Source organism: Tupaia chinensis, unplaced genomic scaffold, assembly GCF_000334495.1.
Source record: "Tupaia chinensis unplaced genomic scaffold, TupChi_1.0 Scaffold000252_1, whole genome shotgun sequence".
Classification (NCBI taxonomy): Eukaryota; Metazoa; Chordata; class Mammalia; order Scandentia; family Tupaiidae; genus Tupaia; species Tupaia belangeri.
This window is the reverse complement of record NW_006159732.1, coordinates 1,189,799-1,207,252: the sequence shown is the minus strand read 5'-3', so window position 1 is coordinate 1,207,252 and position 17,454 is coordinate 1,189,799. Positions and strand designations below refer to the sequence as shown.

The 17,454-nt window shown below is 35.3% G+C and overlaps 1 protein-coding gene and 1 pseudogene across 1 annotated transcript in view; both read left to right on the top strand.

Annotated features, from left to right (window-relative positions):
• SUPT3H (SPT3 homolog, SAGA and STAGA complex component) overlaps nt 1-17,454 on the top strand; it is a 449,785-nt gene that overhangs the window by 295,227 nt on the left and 137,104 nt on the right. The gene's annotated exons all lie outside the window — the stretch shown is intronic.
• Nucleotides 333-821, top strand: LOC102469702 (nudC domain-containing protein 2 pseudogene; annotated as a pseudogene).

Here is a 17,454-nt window from a genome sequence, read left to right as displayed (position 1 = left end):
TTTTCCCTAGAGAGTAGCTCTGTGTAAAATGTTCATTATCTGCCTATCCAAAAGTGGAATCAAGTAAACAGTCCCATTTACAAGAGCATCGAGAATAAAACACTAAGGAACAAATTTAGCCCAGAGGTAAAGGATCTGAAAACTGCAGTGTAAAGGACACTGAAAAACTACAAAATGATGATGAAAAAAAATTGAAGAAGTCACAAATAAGTAGAGAGATATCCAACATTCATAGATTGGAATAACTAATATTTTTTAAATGTTCATATTGACCAAAGTAATCTACAGGTTCAGTGTAATCTTCATTAAAAACACGTCAATGGCACTGGAGTATGTCTGCCCCCTTTGAGGAGCGTAGTGGGGGTGGTTCCTTGTGGAACGCCTTGGGGCCAGTGGTACCAGACCCTGGAGGAGGTGCTCATTGACTTTTAAGTGCCGCCAGGCACTTGTGCACAGGATATCCAGTGCGGCCTGCAGAGCCAGCATATGGCACTGGCCATGAGTGGCTGCGAAATCCTCAAGGGCAAAAACTATTTGATTCTATGATAGCTGATGAGGGAACATGGACTTTGGAGGACAGAAAAATGGTCCGGATTGTCCTTATAAAAGCAAAGAGAGATGCGGCAAATTGTAGGACTTCTTTACTAGAATCTGAATATGCAGCTGATCTGTGGGTACAAGATCAAATACAGAGAAAGCTTACATTAGAGAGAGTCCAGAAAGAAAATCATGGTTTTGACTTCAGTGGAGCAGAAATCTCAGGAAACTACACTAAAGGTGGACCAGATTTCTCAAACCTTGAGAAATAACTGCTGTTTTGTTTTGTTTTGTTTTGTTTGTTTGTTTGTTTTCTGCATTTCTTGGATCCTAGCAGAAGTTGCCAGATTAATCAAAGGAAAAGATATGTAGTAGAAGAAAATGTGGATGCCTTTAGTTAACAAATTGCGGGATATATTTAAATGTGGTTCTAAAAATTGTATTCAAATATGATTTACATAGGAAACATATACTATGGGGACTATTCTCTGGATATATGGTGACTTTTTTTGGACTTATTTTTGCTCAGCATGAAGTTTTATATGCTGCAGTTTACTAATTTCATATTTAACCATGTTTTTAATACAAAAAAAAAGCATTAAAGTGTAGATCATGTGAAATGAAAGGGTGCCTTCAGGAAAAATTAAGTTTTTCTTTTGATAAGTGTGATGTGGGTATAATGTTCAATAAACTTTTCTGAATAGGAGAAAAAAATGTCAATGGCATTTATCACAACAATAGATAAAAATAATTCTATGATTTGTGTGGTACCACGGAAGACTCAGATTAGTTAAAGCAGTCTTGAGAAAGAACAAAATCGAAAGCATCATACTTCCTGATTTCAAATTATATTACAAAATTACAGAAATCAAAATAGTATGGGGCTAGCCAGTGATGTTGTGGTTAAGGTGGCTGGATTACATAGGAGACTGCAGTTTGAGTCCTAGACCTGGTGGCTTGAAAAACATGCTGGGTATATGTGTGTGCAGGCCCAAATTTCTGAGAGGAGAATGGAAGAAAAAGGATTGCAGCATGACCATCCTCCTGGAGAGTGCTTTCTCTCTCTCTCTCTCTCTCTCTCTCTCTCTCTCTGTACTTCTATGGTAAGTACATGCCCCTATGGCAAAATTTTCAAAAGAAGCAAAACAGTATGGTATTGGCATAAAAATAGACACATAGACCAGTGAAACAGAAATCCCAGAAATAAGCCCACCTATATATGGCTAGCTAATCAAAGGTGCCAACAGTAAGCAATTGGGAAAGGAGAGTCTCTTCAATAAATGGTATTAGGAAAAGTTGATGTGCACATGCAAAAATAAAATTGAATTCTTATCTTATACCATAGTCAACTCAAAATGGATTAAAGACAAGCATAAAACTGAATCTTTAAAACTTCTAGAAGAAAACATAGGAGGTTGCAATGATCTTTTTAGGTATCACACTAAAAGTTCTGGCAACAAAAGCAAATATAAACAAATAGGACTACGTAAACTAAAAAGCTTCTGCACAACAAAGGAAGTAATTTAAATAAAAAAAAAGAAAGGACAATCTGTGGATTGTGAGAAAATATTTGTAAACTATACATCTACCACACATCTGAGAAGGGATTATTCAAAATAGATGAGGAAATCACACTACTCAACAAGAAAACAACAGTTAGAAAATGGGTGAAGGATCTGAATAGACATTTTTTCTAAAGGAGACATAAAGTGACTAAGAGGTATGTAAAAAGGTGCTCAAAAACACTATCATCATGGACATGCGAATCAAAGCCATAGCAAAATATCTTATACATACTAAGATGGGTATTATAAAGACAATAATAAATATTAATGAGCATATGGAGAAATGGGAATCCTTGTATATTGTTGGTAGCAAGGTAAACTGATAACAGCCATTATAGAAAACAGTACTGAGATTTGCAAAAAGTCAAAAGTAGAAGTATCATATGATTCAGCAATCCTTTGGGTATGTAGCTAAAAGAAATGAAACCAATACCTCAAAGAGCTGTCTACATTCCTGTGTTCATTGTCACATTATTCACAGTAGCCAAGGTATAGAAACAACCTAGTATAAATATCGTGATGATTATATTCATTTTGACATTATGATATTAAGAATAATGCATATGGCGTATTATTCAGCCTTGAGAAAGATTCTGCCACTTGTGACAGTATGAATGAACCTAGAGGACATTATTCTAAGTGAAATAAGCCAAACACAGAAAGAAAAATACTGCATGCTATTACTCATATGTGCAGTCTAACAAAAGAGTGATGGATTCTCTTGGTGGTCTAGATTTTATTTCTCTGGGATATCAGTAATCTAAAACTCATGATATCTTATTAAAAACTCTTCTATTAGTGTTTCATGGTTTTTTGTAAATCGTTCTATCATTTATTTGTATGAGACTTCCATACTTTCTTCCATGGCGACTATCGACCAGCTGGATGTTATTCAAAGGACTATGGGTATATGAGGCAAGCGACATCTATAAGAAATTTTTAAATTCATTTGTAATAATGTGCATTTAAATAATGTTAAATCTCATTTCCCTTCCCTCCACTTTGGAAAGCACATTTTATTTATTTATCTCCAGGTGGAGGTGGAGAGTGGATGAGTGGGAAAGTAGGCACCCTGTCAAGGTCTTTATGCCACCATCCACCTCCAACCTCAGCCAGGCAAGACCATGGGCACTTGTACAAGCTTCCAGTATGTGCTCTGGCAATCACATGCGCCCTATAGCAAAAATCTCTCTCTAAAAAAAGAGAGCATTTGATATAACCCACATATTTGTAAATATTCTGTAATTGTTCTTTTGCATTGCCCTTTAGCCTAATTTTTTTAGAGTATTTAGAGTACTTAAATATATAGATACATTTTATCCAAGTGGCTGGTATTTTAGTTTCTTTAGGTGTATATATTTTCTAATATGTTTGGTTGTTTTATAGAAAAACATGAAAAAATATGTCATGACTTTCCTGACAATTTGATACATAATACCTATATATGTAATATACATACGTAATGTATACATAAGAACTGTACATATTTATGGGGCAAAATGTTATGTTTTGATACATGTATTGGGTTGTCCAGAAAGTCATGATGCATTTTTGCATAGAAAAATATGTCATAACTTTTCCGACAGGCTAATAATGTACATTGTATGACGTTCACATCATGGTAACTAGCATATAAGTTACCTCAAACTTTATCATTTCTTTGTGGTAGAACATTCAAAATTCTCTCTTCCAGCTATTTTGAAATATACAAGATATATTACTTTTAGCAAGGGGATTTATTAGAATTTTCCTGGTGACCTAATATGCATTTGCATTTTGTAAATGTTTCATGGACATGGCAGGGAGACTTTTCTGTATCTGTTAGATCATAATTATTAATTGCACATGCCACGTTTTTATCATTAGTTTCCAAACTTTTTGTTTTTTAGTTTTTTGCAATAGGGTATATGTACTCACTGGAGAGAGACAGAGAGACAAAGAGGGAGGAAAAATGATCCCCTTCTTCCTGTCCTTCCATCGCGCAGGGGTAATGGCCAAGCGGCCATCCTTTCCTCTCCAGGGGAAACATATACGTGCACATACTTTTGTGCACACACGTGCCCAGTGTGATTTTTCAAGCTGCCAGGTGCAGGACTTGAACCGTGGTCAGCCATGTGAGATCCAGTCTCTTAACCACTACACTACCTGCTGGCCCCAATCTCCAAACTTCTTTTAATCATAAACTCTTGTCAGTAAAAATTTGAGAATTATACTCATGCCTTCCCTAGTTAAAATCAATCATGATTAAATCTAATTCTTTGCCTAATTTATAACTGTATATAAGAAAGTTTCAAAAGTTTTGTGGAAAAATGGAATTAAAGTATGAGCTTATTTTGGTGAAAAAAAAAACACTTTGAAATCCACACATAGTTTTTTTAATAATTTCCATTTTCTACTCATTTTTCCCCATCATAGACGATGACTGGGGAAAAACACAATCAAGCTGACTAGGCTTTCTAAGGACCTCTGACACCCATAGTGCTGCCCAGCAATCCTAGCACATTCCTCAGTTCTTGTACTTCACTTAATGATTATCAGACCTTTTTCTCCCTCTGCAAACCTCTGCACTGCCCTTTTCCTGGTTTGTTGAAGTCATCTGCCCTGTTACAATGAGAAGAGATGCAATCAGAGAGTACATCCAAGGCCAGCAAGTGGTGTGGTGGTTAAGGTGCTGGATCCCCTCATGGCTGACTGCAGTTCAAGTCTGAGACCTAGTGGCTTGAAAACCACAACAAATAAATGGATATACAAATAAATAAATACTTCTTGTTTGTTTGGTTTTTAAGAGTACTTCCACAAGCTCCCACCACAATACTGATACATCTCATTGCTTAATCCTTATCAGGAGTGAAAAAGGCTATAATTTCCCCTATGTTCAAACAAACAAAAAGATTCCCGCTACAGAGGCCAGCAGGCAGTTTGGTGGTTAAGGGCACTGGACCCCAATATGGCTGATTGCGGTTCAAGTCCTGGACCTAGCAGCTTTCTCTCGCTCTCTCTCTCTCTCTCTCCCCCTCCCTCCTTCCCTTTCCCCCCCCTTACTCTGTCCACATTTGTATAAAAAAATACATCTTGGCTTTCCTGATGACCCAATATTATTGTTTTTTAATTTGCTATAGGACACATGTGCTCACATGAGAGAGAAATAAAGAGAGAGAGAAATAAATGAAAAAGCAAAGCCACCAGGTCCAGGACTCAAACCGTGGTCAGCCATGTGGGAGTCCAGTGCCCTAACCACCATGGGAAGCTTGAAAATGATGGAGCATTAAGTGGTTTACTGTATTATATTTTTGTGGGAAAGAGAAGATTCTAGAGAGAGATGCTAGGAAGTTAAGATTTTGTAAATAAAGTGAGAAGATGTCAAACACCAACTTCATGTTTTCAGAATTTTGTCTAGTACTGGTTCTTTGGGCGAGAAGACAGAATGTTATTAATGAATTATGTCTCTTCATAGATTGAGTGTAGTCCAGGTATACTTGGGTTGGAGAGGTTTCGTAAGTTAATTGGGAACCTAATCATCATTTAAGACAGTGTGTCTATGGGACGGTATGTTCTGGATCTATAACAAACTTTTAGGACATGACTTATTTATAAATTGGAGAATTCGATATTATAGTTTTAAATGTGAATTTTTATGTGACCACAGATTTTCACTGAGACAGAATTGCCTGTTACCCCTTAAAATGTTGGTCAATTTTGTTTTCTCTGGTAGCAAAAAACTATTATCATATTATCATATTAAGTAGAATTCGGCACCTCTGCATGATTTTTTTATCTCATTATTTAGGAAGATCATATTTTCTACTGTGTGAGGGATTTTGCAGCAATGTGACAGTAATTAGGCCTTTATAATTTTCAAATTTCTGGCAGTGTCCTAATGGTAAGTGAAGATATATATTAATTAAAATGTGCTAGTATTGATATGTATTGGTTGTGTATGGAAAAGAAGCCAGTTATTTTAGGATAGTGAAGCAAATTTGACACGGGGATTGTATTTCAGTAGGAGTTACCAGTGTCCTTCCTGTGATGTGTGTACCCTCTGTGCAAAGATCAGAGTCACAAAGAAACTAAGTATATATTCATTATATTCTGCTTGATCTATTGCTTACAATATACTTAAATCTATATGTAGACAAGTTTCTTCTGTTATCTTCTAAGCAGCCTAAAAATGGGAATATAACTGAGTTTCAGGAACTACGACTCAGACACCAATGATGTAAATTGTTTTTCAGTTTCTGATCTCCATTTCTCTACATAAGCTTAATTTTCCTCTCCCTGTCTAGCGGTGTTTTACCTAGAGGATGACATGCCTCCAGTGGTTCCCAAGTTAGCTTCATCACCTCAAGGGAGGGTCAAATTTCTGAATTACCAATCTCAAAACTCAGGAAATGGCCTCTGATTGGCCTAGCACATGTCAGATGTCCAAACCCACAAATGTGGCTGGAAGGCAGGATTGGGTTGTACGTCTGCAGCATGGAGGCTTTTAGGAAGGATGGTGTGGACATGGAGGCAACAAGAGGAAGCAGGAGTGCCTTCACTGCTTTCTGCACTTGATGTCCTTCCCTTCGTCTGTTAGTGTTTCTAACATGCCCACATACATGCGGTTCCTCTTAAGACTATCAGTGTTTTGTTACAAAATGTTTTTTCTCAGTCTAATTTCTTTAAGAAGCTACAGAGGAGTACTACCCAATTATCTTGGACTTAAAGGAAAATGGCTAATGAAAGAGTAAATATAAAATCCCACTAAAGTGCACAGAATGACAAAAAGAAAAAGCTTCCAGACAAGTTCTTTTTCTTAAAAAATATCCTCACTAAAATTGTAAAACGTTTCTTCAAACATGTTATTTTAAATACTATATTACTAAAGCAAATATTTAAATACTATATTAGTTACTCTGCATACTTGACTTGAATTTAATTCTACCTATTTGCCAAGTATGTTGAAACCCCAAATCCATTTTCATTTGCCAGGTTAAATGTTTGTTTTCCCACATGATATACTCTTTAAAGTGTCACAAGTATACCAAATCTGATTTCTTTTTAATAGGGACATGGTAAGATTTTGTGTATTTTTTCCCCATTCTTCACATAATGGGAAAGGATGTCCTTCTGTCAAGGAGTATGTAAAAGTATATTCATATTTCCTACCTAATGAAAGTACCTTGGTGCCTTTGTTGCTGTTAGAAATAGGTGTTAACTTTGTTAAAGTCAATTTAAAATACATTCACTAAATATAGTATACATTTTTGAAGCTTCCCTATTATTCCCTTATAGTCAGGATACCAAAGACTTTTTATGTACTGTAGAATGTCTACTTTTATATGCAGTTACTCAGTATTGATTAGTACAATGAAAAAGTCTGATTTATAAATAGTGGACACTATTTGATTATGGGATCCCCCTTTACTTCTGCTCATTTATACTTATGTGATTCAAGCATCTATTTAAAATTTTGTTTCCTATTTATTTTCAAAGAACATTGACATGCTTTGAATGTTGTGATCTCTTATATATATTTCCCCAAAAGACAACTGTTTGCTAATAACTTCTTATTCATGTTTTATTTAAGAGGCATTTATATTTAGTCTCTATATGAATTACCTAATGGTTTGTACAGTTTTCCAAATCCATTAGCACATTTTCTTAGGCATCTTATGTTGGACCTGATTCATTGTAGTGAGGGCCATCTTGAGGAGCTATTCGAAATCATAGAGGTAGTGATTTTTCTATACCTTAATCTCTCCGATAAGATGCCTGAATTCTCTTAGTATTATGAAAGTATAGATTCTTACAAATGCCATGCTCCCCTCCCATTAACAGTATCACAAGGTCATCTGATTCCCTAAATCAAGAAAAATAGAGACAGTAGATTAGTACAATGTTAATACAGTAAAGGACATAGCTGTATCATTGTTACAGGTGAAGTGGTTTAACACAGTTAGAGTTTTGAAAAATATGGGCATTTTCCAGAAGCCAGGAACCTAAAGATTTTAAACTTCCCTGAGATCCACACAGAACCACAGAATGTGAGAGGTATATTAAAGAGCAAACTCAATTACAGATGAAGCAATGTAAGCTGAAGATAACCATGTGTTAGAAGTAGAACCAAGACCTGAATTCCAGGTCTTCCCAGATTCCCAGTTTGCCATTCTGACTACCACTCATGCTAACTTTCTCTAATGATAGAGAGTGTCTCTTGCTATTGTATAAGAATATTTCAGTGCATTTAGATGATGATTAAAATTCAGTTGTCACAGTTGAGCACTGTTGATTTCAAAGGAATTGTGCTGGACTTGCATTGTCCCTTTAATATACCCTGTTTATAGATTTCTCTTTAAATAGATATTGAATATCATCCTACTTGCTTTTTGTTTTTTATCAATAGCATCAAAGGACAACTACAAGAAAATGCAGAAAATCTTGAGAAGTATGCAATTTTCATTTTTTTTTTTGCAATTTTAAACTTTTTGTTAAAAAGAAAAGCTGTATTTTCTAGGTATGATGGCCTCTTTATTAAACTCCATCCTTCATTTATTTATATCTGAATAAATGAAGATATTGTCTGGCACTTTCTAGATCCTTGTTCTAGAATCATTTTAGCCCTCAACTCTGCCCACTGTACTTCAGTCATTGTTTTTTTATTTCTCTTTGAAGTTTGATGTTGATTATTTTTATTAGCTGTATCTAGACTAGTAGTAATGGGTAAAATAAAACAGGTCAAGAGCAATGATCCATCCTGCTAGCTGGCATTTATGCAAAATGGCAAAGCAGTTAAGTGCCCTTTGGAGGGACTCATTTGTTAAGCCCCTTTTTCATAATACTTATTTTCCTTGAGTTGCCATTATGCTAACCCTAAGGTATGACTAGATTACATGCAACTAAATCTGTTTCTTCCTAAGCCAGTACTTCTTGATCTTTTTGAAGTTAGGACAAAATTAATGATTATTTGTTCAATTTAATGTTGTCCCGTCTTATTCCCTAAAAAAACTCTATGAATTTTTAAATTTTACAAAATAAATTGCATTTACAAACTTTTCTTTTAATGTTGGTGAATGATCTAATGGAAGAGAATTCATTCTTAAACTCATCAGAGGCTGCTGTGACTGCTAGAAATTATTTCCAGAAATCAATATTGTGGCTATCATACATATAAAGAACGTTATACCTCATCATACATCACCAGGTTAGAAACAGCCACCGTGTCCATACTGTCCTTCCTTTGTAACATAACTCCAATTTGTAGCTGGATATCTTGCCATTCAGACAAAATACCACGTCACTTTTCTTACCTTGCAATTAGGTTTGGTCACATGACCAAGTTGTGGCCAGCAAAGTGTAAGCATAAATATTCTATGGTACTTCCTAGTAGTTTTCTCTAAAGAGAAGAGGTATACTTTTTTTCCCTCCTACACTTGATCATTCTATGCAGATGTGATGGCTGGATCTTTAGAAGCTATTCTGAATCATGAAGACAAGGCCATAGCCTAGAAGTGTCAGGGCAGATGCTGAAAAAGCCTGAAGCCATAGGTGGTTATGTCACTTCAGGAAGTGAGTATGTCAAGCCTAAATATTTATCTTACCTGAATTTATCCTATGGGGGAAAAATTTATGTCCTTACTAAACAACTCTAATTTTGGGTTAGATTGTGTGTACCAAAAATAATCTTAATTAGTAAAAACTATAGATGAGACTGCCAGGTGAATATCTTAAGAATATTCTCTAGAGGGGCCGGCAAATGATGTGGTAGTTGAGGTGCTGGATTCCCACATGGCTGAGCATGGTTCGGACCTGGCAGCTTGCTTTCTCACTTTCCCCCTCTCTCTCTCCGTGTCTCTCTCTGGCCTGATCAAAAAATAATAATAATAAATAATTTTTTTTTTAAAGAAAGAATATACCTCTAGAAAGTAATTATCATTGTAAGGTTGTTGTGGTCTAATATAAAATGTTTTCTAGTTAACACTCTGGTAAATTGAAAGAATTTGATAATTCCAATCTGTTTGGCAGTGATTGGTTTTTATTTTGCCTGATGCTAGTAGAAATCCAGGTTTTCTCACACAATCTATTTCTAATTTGTGCCAGTAGAATGAACTCATATTGTTGTGAAATAAACTTTACTTATACTTCATCCTGAGAACAGATCATTCTTAGCTATCATGTGATCTCATCATCTTTGAATGTTTCAAGAAAGCTCAGAGATGGCTCAATCTACCCCTCTAACACAAGGTTTTACATGGACTCTGTCAGTTCCAAAGCTCTGCTTAACCTTTCACCTAGGATGCTAATCTTCCCTGCTTGTTAATTCTTTCCAAGGCAATTGGCAAATGGTCTGTTCATTATATTGAAGGAGCATTTTGTCATAGGCTGTGATTTTTTTAAAGAATAATCATAACAACAAGGCAAGTATTAATGTCTTCATTTATTTCAGCCTGAGTTTCATTGTAATTTGACCGCTTTTGTTCATCAAAACTTATCAACATCAAAAGGTTGAAGAAATTATTCAGTATTTATTAGTATGTTTCCTGTCTCTTAAATTCTGGAAAAAAAATAGGGGGTAAGATTTTATTTTAGATGTTTTTGTTTGTTAAACAAAATACTCATCCCTGCTACTTGAGAAATTAAAATAGTGTGCTATAGATAATAAGTACCATCTGGGCTGTGTATTTTTCTACCTCCTCTAAAAACACTATGCAAAGAAGGGTATGCAAAGTAACAGGGTGTGCTCATTTAACTCTGCTTATCCGATACCTGGTGTGGTACAGTAAGAACATTACTTAAAAGTTGTGTATAAATGAAATCGTAGTTTATCATACGATCAATATGCCAGAAAAGCATTGTTATAAAAGAATTCTAAGGCCGTTGCTTTTGTGCAGCTGTGAAGGCTCTTAATTTATTACTTTGGCAAGGTTACATTTTCATTTTGTGGATTTCAGTTAGTTATTTCAACGTGGTTCATGCTTTGTTGTTGTTTTTTTTTTTTTTTTAATTTAATCCACCTGCAACATTTGGGCAACCAGATAATGAAACCTGTTTGCCCAAGGATCATCAGGGTTATCGGCCTGCTTTGACTCTCCTCTCCCCACATTCACCCTCACCCCGCTCCTTCCACATGGATCCTCTGTGTTGCTTCTTAAGCAATGGGATTAAGATGACCCTTCTCAAACAGATGAGACTATGCTTAGTGCTGTCTCAGTATGTTCTCACTTCAAACATACAAACCAATAACACATCCAGTACATACTCTCAGTGTTAACCATTGTATTTATTCTCTTGATGTCATTTTCCTAATCAAGGATGTAAGTCATCACAAAAGATTAAAAATATTTTATTATCTGGGACCAGCAGTTAGCGTAATGGCTATGTTGCTGGACTCCCACGTAGTTGATCGCGGTTTGCGTCCCGGACCCAGTGGCTTAAAACTCACACTGGGCGCGTGTGCGTGCATGCCCAAGATCCCAAGAGGAGAATGGAGGAGAAGGGATTGCAGCATGACCATCCCCCCTGGAGGGTGATTTCTTGCTTTCTGTCTCTATGTCTCTCTCTGTCTGTCTGGCGAGTGCATATGCCAAAAAGAAAACAAACAAAATTTTAGTATCAAATGACAACATGTTTTATCTTTTACCAAAATGTTTGTAGTATGCTTGCCTTTTTTGTAATGTTCTCTTTGGGTTGTATGTTACTATGACCAGAACATGACCTTTGGGGTCAGACAGGCCTAAATATTCAAATCACAGTTCTATCCCTTATACAATGTATGTGTACTAACCTGGATAAGTTACGTAATGTTTCTGAATCTTAGATTCTTTATCTGGACCTGCATCTTAGAACTATTGGGAAGGGTTTGTGATAACATATGTGATGTATTTAGCTCAATACAGTAGATGGTTATTTAAGAAATGGTAGCTGTCATTGACAAAATCTTCTTTATAAATATATACAATATGGCAAAATTCCAATGGATATACATAAAATGGATATATGTACAAATTACGGTTCCCTGCATAGTGACTAGAATCTGAACCAAAGAATTTTAAATACATATGAAATCAACTTATTGGAATATCTAACACTTGTTTCCCCCACCAGTAAAATGACTCAGAAAATAGTATCTTCAGTAGACACTATTTAAGACAATTCCATAACATTTGTCCATTTATATTATACTGACTAGTGTACTCTTTTTACAATACATTTCTAAATCTTATCAAAACTGCACTTCACTCAAGTGGTTAGAGGTTTTGATTCTATAAAAATAAAATCAATTTCTAATCATAGCCACTAAAGAGCATTTCAGATAATTTTTTTTTTAGATTATCGCAAATCTTTTGAGTCTCTAAAATTGTAACAGATAGTGGTAATGTTCATTATACTCACTGGGTAATTTTACTTGAGAAAGTAGAAAATTGTAAATCTGAGTAAGGAACTTTAGCTTATTATAGCACTCCATAGTATAGTCAGAAGAGCACTAGTTTGGAGTAGCAAAACTCTTTAATTCTTTCTGACAGTAGATCTTGCCTTGATGAAAAAACACAGAAAATCTAAACAGATTTGACCCTGCTTAGCTTGTGAGATTAAATAAGGAATGTGTGGATGGCCAATGTGAGTAAAGAGTACTTACGACCTCTCTGTGCTACTTTTGCAGTTTTTCTTTACATCTAGAGTTATTTAACAGTAAAACTTTTTTCTTTTTTTTTTTTTTTTTTGATAAAAAGTCAGAGTTGGTAAACTTCAACTTCTTTGTAAAATGATGATAGCTGGTTCTCCTACCTGACAAAACTGCCGAGGAGATCAACATATTTAAAGCAATACATGTAAAACTCAAAAATACTGCTGTTCTAAGCTACAATTCTGTGTCACTTGAATTCATCCATTTTACCACTCTGAACTTCCCTTCCTCTTACTGCCAGTGTTGCTCTTTTGCTTCTTTAAAGTTTTTATCATTAACTTTATTTAAGATTAAACACTGCCTACCTTCACCAAATTACTGAAACAGTCCTCTGTTCTTTATCCTTCTTGGTAATCCATTCCACACCCTCTGTGGCGTGCCGTCTTTAATCCTTCCTACTTAAGAACTGGGCCTAATAGCCATTGACATTTAATCAAATAACAGTTATAATACATTTACTCATGAGTAAAGACTGAATACAATTTGGGCACTGACATCTAAGAGGATGGGAATTTCATCATCAAATATCTTAACAAAAACCATTTTGCTAAATAACCATAATTACAGGTTTTACAGTTATGATTCCAGGGGATTTTGCTGTGCTGCATTCTTTGAAACCCAAGAGGCAACCATTATATACAGGCAACTTGAAAATACCTACTGTGAACTGAACATAAATATACCTAGGGCTTCTTCAGGAGATAAGTCCCTCAGGAATTTATGAATCAAAGATTTTACACCCACAATTATTTTAAAGATATTTTCTAGTTTTTTGGGGTTTTGTTTTTAATTAGTTAAGCAGATTGTAAAGAATTGGAAATAGAAGAGAAAGTGTCCAGGCACCTCAACCTCTGCCTGTGTCAGGCCTCTAGCTTCAGCTTCGTGACTGTGAAGCCCCCTCCCCCCAGACCCCATTGCTAGTCAGGTGCACAAGTGTCTCTCTCTTGTTCTCTGTCCCTTCTAACTTTTCTCTCTCTCTCTTTTTTTAAAAACAAAAACAAACAAAGAAACAAAAATACAGCTTTCTGCCCTGTTTGTGCCTTTCTCTTGTTAATTTGTCTCTTCTTCCCTCACCTAGGACAGAAAGTATCCAGGCACCTCCACCTCTGCTTGTGTTGGGCCTTTGTTGTGGCACTTCTGTACCGTGTGGTTTTCCATATTTTATCCAATTTCACTTTCTGCGACATGACTTCTAATTTTTTCCTCTTTTTCTTGTAGTACTTTTCTTATTTTCCTTCTCTTTTCTTCCTATTTCTATTTCCTACTTTCTTTTTCTTTTACTTTACTTTCCTGTTTTACTGTTCAGCCCTTACCCACCGCTTAGTGACGGCTAGGCAACAATAGTGAAATCCCCTTGTAAATCTGATTGCAAAACTCCTCCTGTTTTTCCCGCACTGGAGGACACAGTAGAAGGGAGAAAACAGCACCAAATTATTTCACAGTAAGGGAAACACACAAGCTCACAGTTGCAGAATCCTTCTCCAACAAGTTAGGCAGAAGTCAATACATTACCAAATGACTAAAAATCGGAGAAGAGCCTCTAGGATGAGAGAATCAAGTAATACATCTCCAGCAAGGCAACACTGTAACTTGTCTCCAAGTAGGGAAATATTAGAGGACATTACTGAAATGTCAGAAAAAAAATTAGAATATTTATAGTAACAAAACTCTGTGAGATGCAAGAGAAACAAGACATTAAGCTCCAAGAGAAGAAGAAGTTCTTCCATGATGTGAAAGAAGAATTGGATATCATACAAAAAGAATCAAATGGAACTGTTAGATATGAAGGCTGTAATACAGGAAATTAAAACCTCCCTTGAAAGTATTAAAAGCAGGTTAGTCCATGCAGAAGATCAAATTTCAGAAGTAGAATACAAAATCTCTGACCTAGAAAAAATTATCAAAAATACTGAGAAAACAGCCAAGAACACTGAGTATAACATACGAAATATACTCGATACCATGAAATACCCAAATATCCAAATAATTGGTATCCTACAAGGTGAAGAAACGAATAAGGGCATTGATAATGTATTCCACGAAATCCTGAAAGAAAACTTTTTGAGTCTAGAGAGGCACTCAAACATCCAGACTCAAGAAATAGAAAGGACCCCAAGTAGAATCAATCCAAGAAGATCCTCTCCAGGGCACATCATAACTAGATGACCAAAACGACAGACAAAAACAAGATACTAAGATTGGCATGAGAGAAACGTCGAATCACTTACAAAGGCTATCCCATCAAGATAACTCTCATCTGATACAATGCAAGCAAGGAAAGATTGGAGAAATATATTCAAAGTGTTAAACAGAAAACAGTTTCAACCAAGAATACTATACCTGGCAAGATTATCCTTCATATGGGAAAAGAAAAGAAAAACATTCTCAGATAAACAAAACCTGATAGAATTTACCAATTCCAGACCAGCTCTTCAAGAAATTCTGAAAGGAGTACTATATAAGAAAACTAACAAGAGACATACAGCAATAAGAGAACAAAAAAAAAAGAAGATGGCAGACTTCATGTTAGGGACAAGTCTGGAAATATCGATAATAACATTGAATGTTAATGGATTAAATTCTCCAGTTAAGAGACACAGAATGGCAGACTACATTAAAAATTAGAAATCCTCCACGTGCTGCCTACAAAACCCATCTCATGGGTAAAGACATACATACACTATAAGTGAAGGGCTGGAAAAAGGCATTCCATGCAGATGGAAAACTAGAAAAGAGTGGGAGTCGCTATACTGATTTTAGACAAAATAGGCTTTAAGACAAAAACCATAAGAAGAGACATAGAAGGGCATTATATAGTAGTAAAAGAGCTAATTCACCAAGAAGATAATAACGCTTATAAATATCTATGCACCAGACTCAGGAGTACCCAAATATGTAAAGCATGCAAGATCTAAAAGGAGAGCTAGACTGTAACACAATAATTGTTGGGGATCTCAACACCCCATTATCTCCTTTAGACAGGTCAATGAGACAAAAATTAATAAAAAAGATTCAGGACCTAAATGATATCATAACTCAGATGGACTTGATAGACATCTATAGAACTTTCCACTCCCCCAAAAAACACAAAATATACATTTTTATCAGCCCCACATGGTACTTTCTCAGAGATTGACCAAATGATAGGGCACAAAACCAGCCTTTACAGATTAAAAGGCATAGGAACTATATTCGGCATCTTCTCTGATCATGATGGAATTAAACTTGATATTAATCTTGGGAAAAAACTCAAAAATAAACAAATACATGAAAACTAACCTACTTCTGAATGACTTCAAGACTACTAAAGAGATTAAGATTGAAATCAAAAAATTCATGGAAACAAATAATAATGAGTACAAAAGTTTCCATAATTTATGGGACACTGCAAAAGCAGTCATAGGAGAGAAGTTCATAGCAATTAGTGCACACAAGAAAAAGATGGAAAAGTGGCAAAAAGATAACCTAATATCATGTCTCGGAATTGAAAAAAAAATCCAAAAAATGCCAGGAGAAAAGCAACAATAAAGATTCAAGCAGAAATAAATGAAATCGACAAAAAACAAATTATACAGAAAATAAATGAAAGCAAAAGCTGTTTCTTTGAAAAGATAAGCAAGATTTACACACCATTAGCTAGGCTAATGAAGAAGAGAGAAAGGAACCAGATAAATCAAATTTGCAATGAATCAGGCAACATTAAAACAGACCTAACAGAAATACAAAACATCATTAGAGTGTACTATGAGCAACTATATGCCAACAAAGAAGAAAACCTGGATGAGATGGACGAATTCCTGGACACATATAATCTACCAAGATTGACTCAGGAGGACATAGAAAGCCTGAAAAGACGTATAACAAGCAATGAAATTGAATCAGTAATAAATAACCTCCCAACAAAGAAAAGTCCAAATGCCAATGGCTTCACTGCTGAATTTTACAAAACTTTTAAAAAAGAGGTAACCCCAATTCTACTCACACTGTTTTTAGAGATCCAAAAGATTTGCAGGTGACATGATTATATACACAGAAGACCCAATAGTATCCACAAAAAAAACTTCTTAATAAATGCATACAGTAAATTCAAATTCCAAATTCATTCTATGAAGGCTCCATTACTCTCATTCCCAAAATGGATAAGGATACAATAAAAAAGAAAAACTACAGACCTATATCTCTGATGAATATAGATGCAAAAATTCTTAACAAGATACTTTCTAACTGTATTCAACAGCATTTATAAAAGTTTATTCATCACGACCAGGTAGGCTTTATTCCAGGGATACAAGGGTGGTTCAACATATTCAAAACCATAAATGTAATACACCATATTAACAGAAAGAAAGATAAAAACCATACGATCATTTTGATCATTGCAGAAAAAGCATTTGACAAAATACATTATTTCGTGATTAAGACTCTGGTAAAATTGGCATAGAAGGATCATTTCTCATCATCATAAAACTATCTATGAAAAACCTATAGCTAACATTATGCTGAATGGGGAAAAACTGAAAACTTTTCCACTAAAAACTGGTACAAGACAAGGCTGCCCACTTTCTCCACTCCTATTAAATGTAGTACTGGAAGTGCTAGCCAATGTGATCAGATAATAGAAGGAAATAAAAGGCATCCCAATAGCAAAAGAAGAGCTGAAATTATCTCTGTTTGCAGATGACATGATTG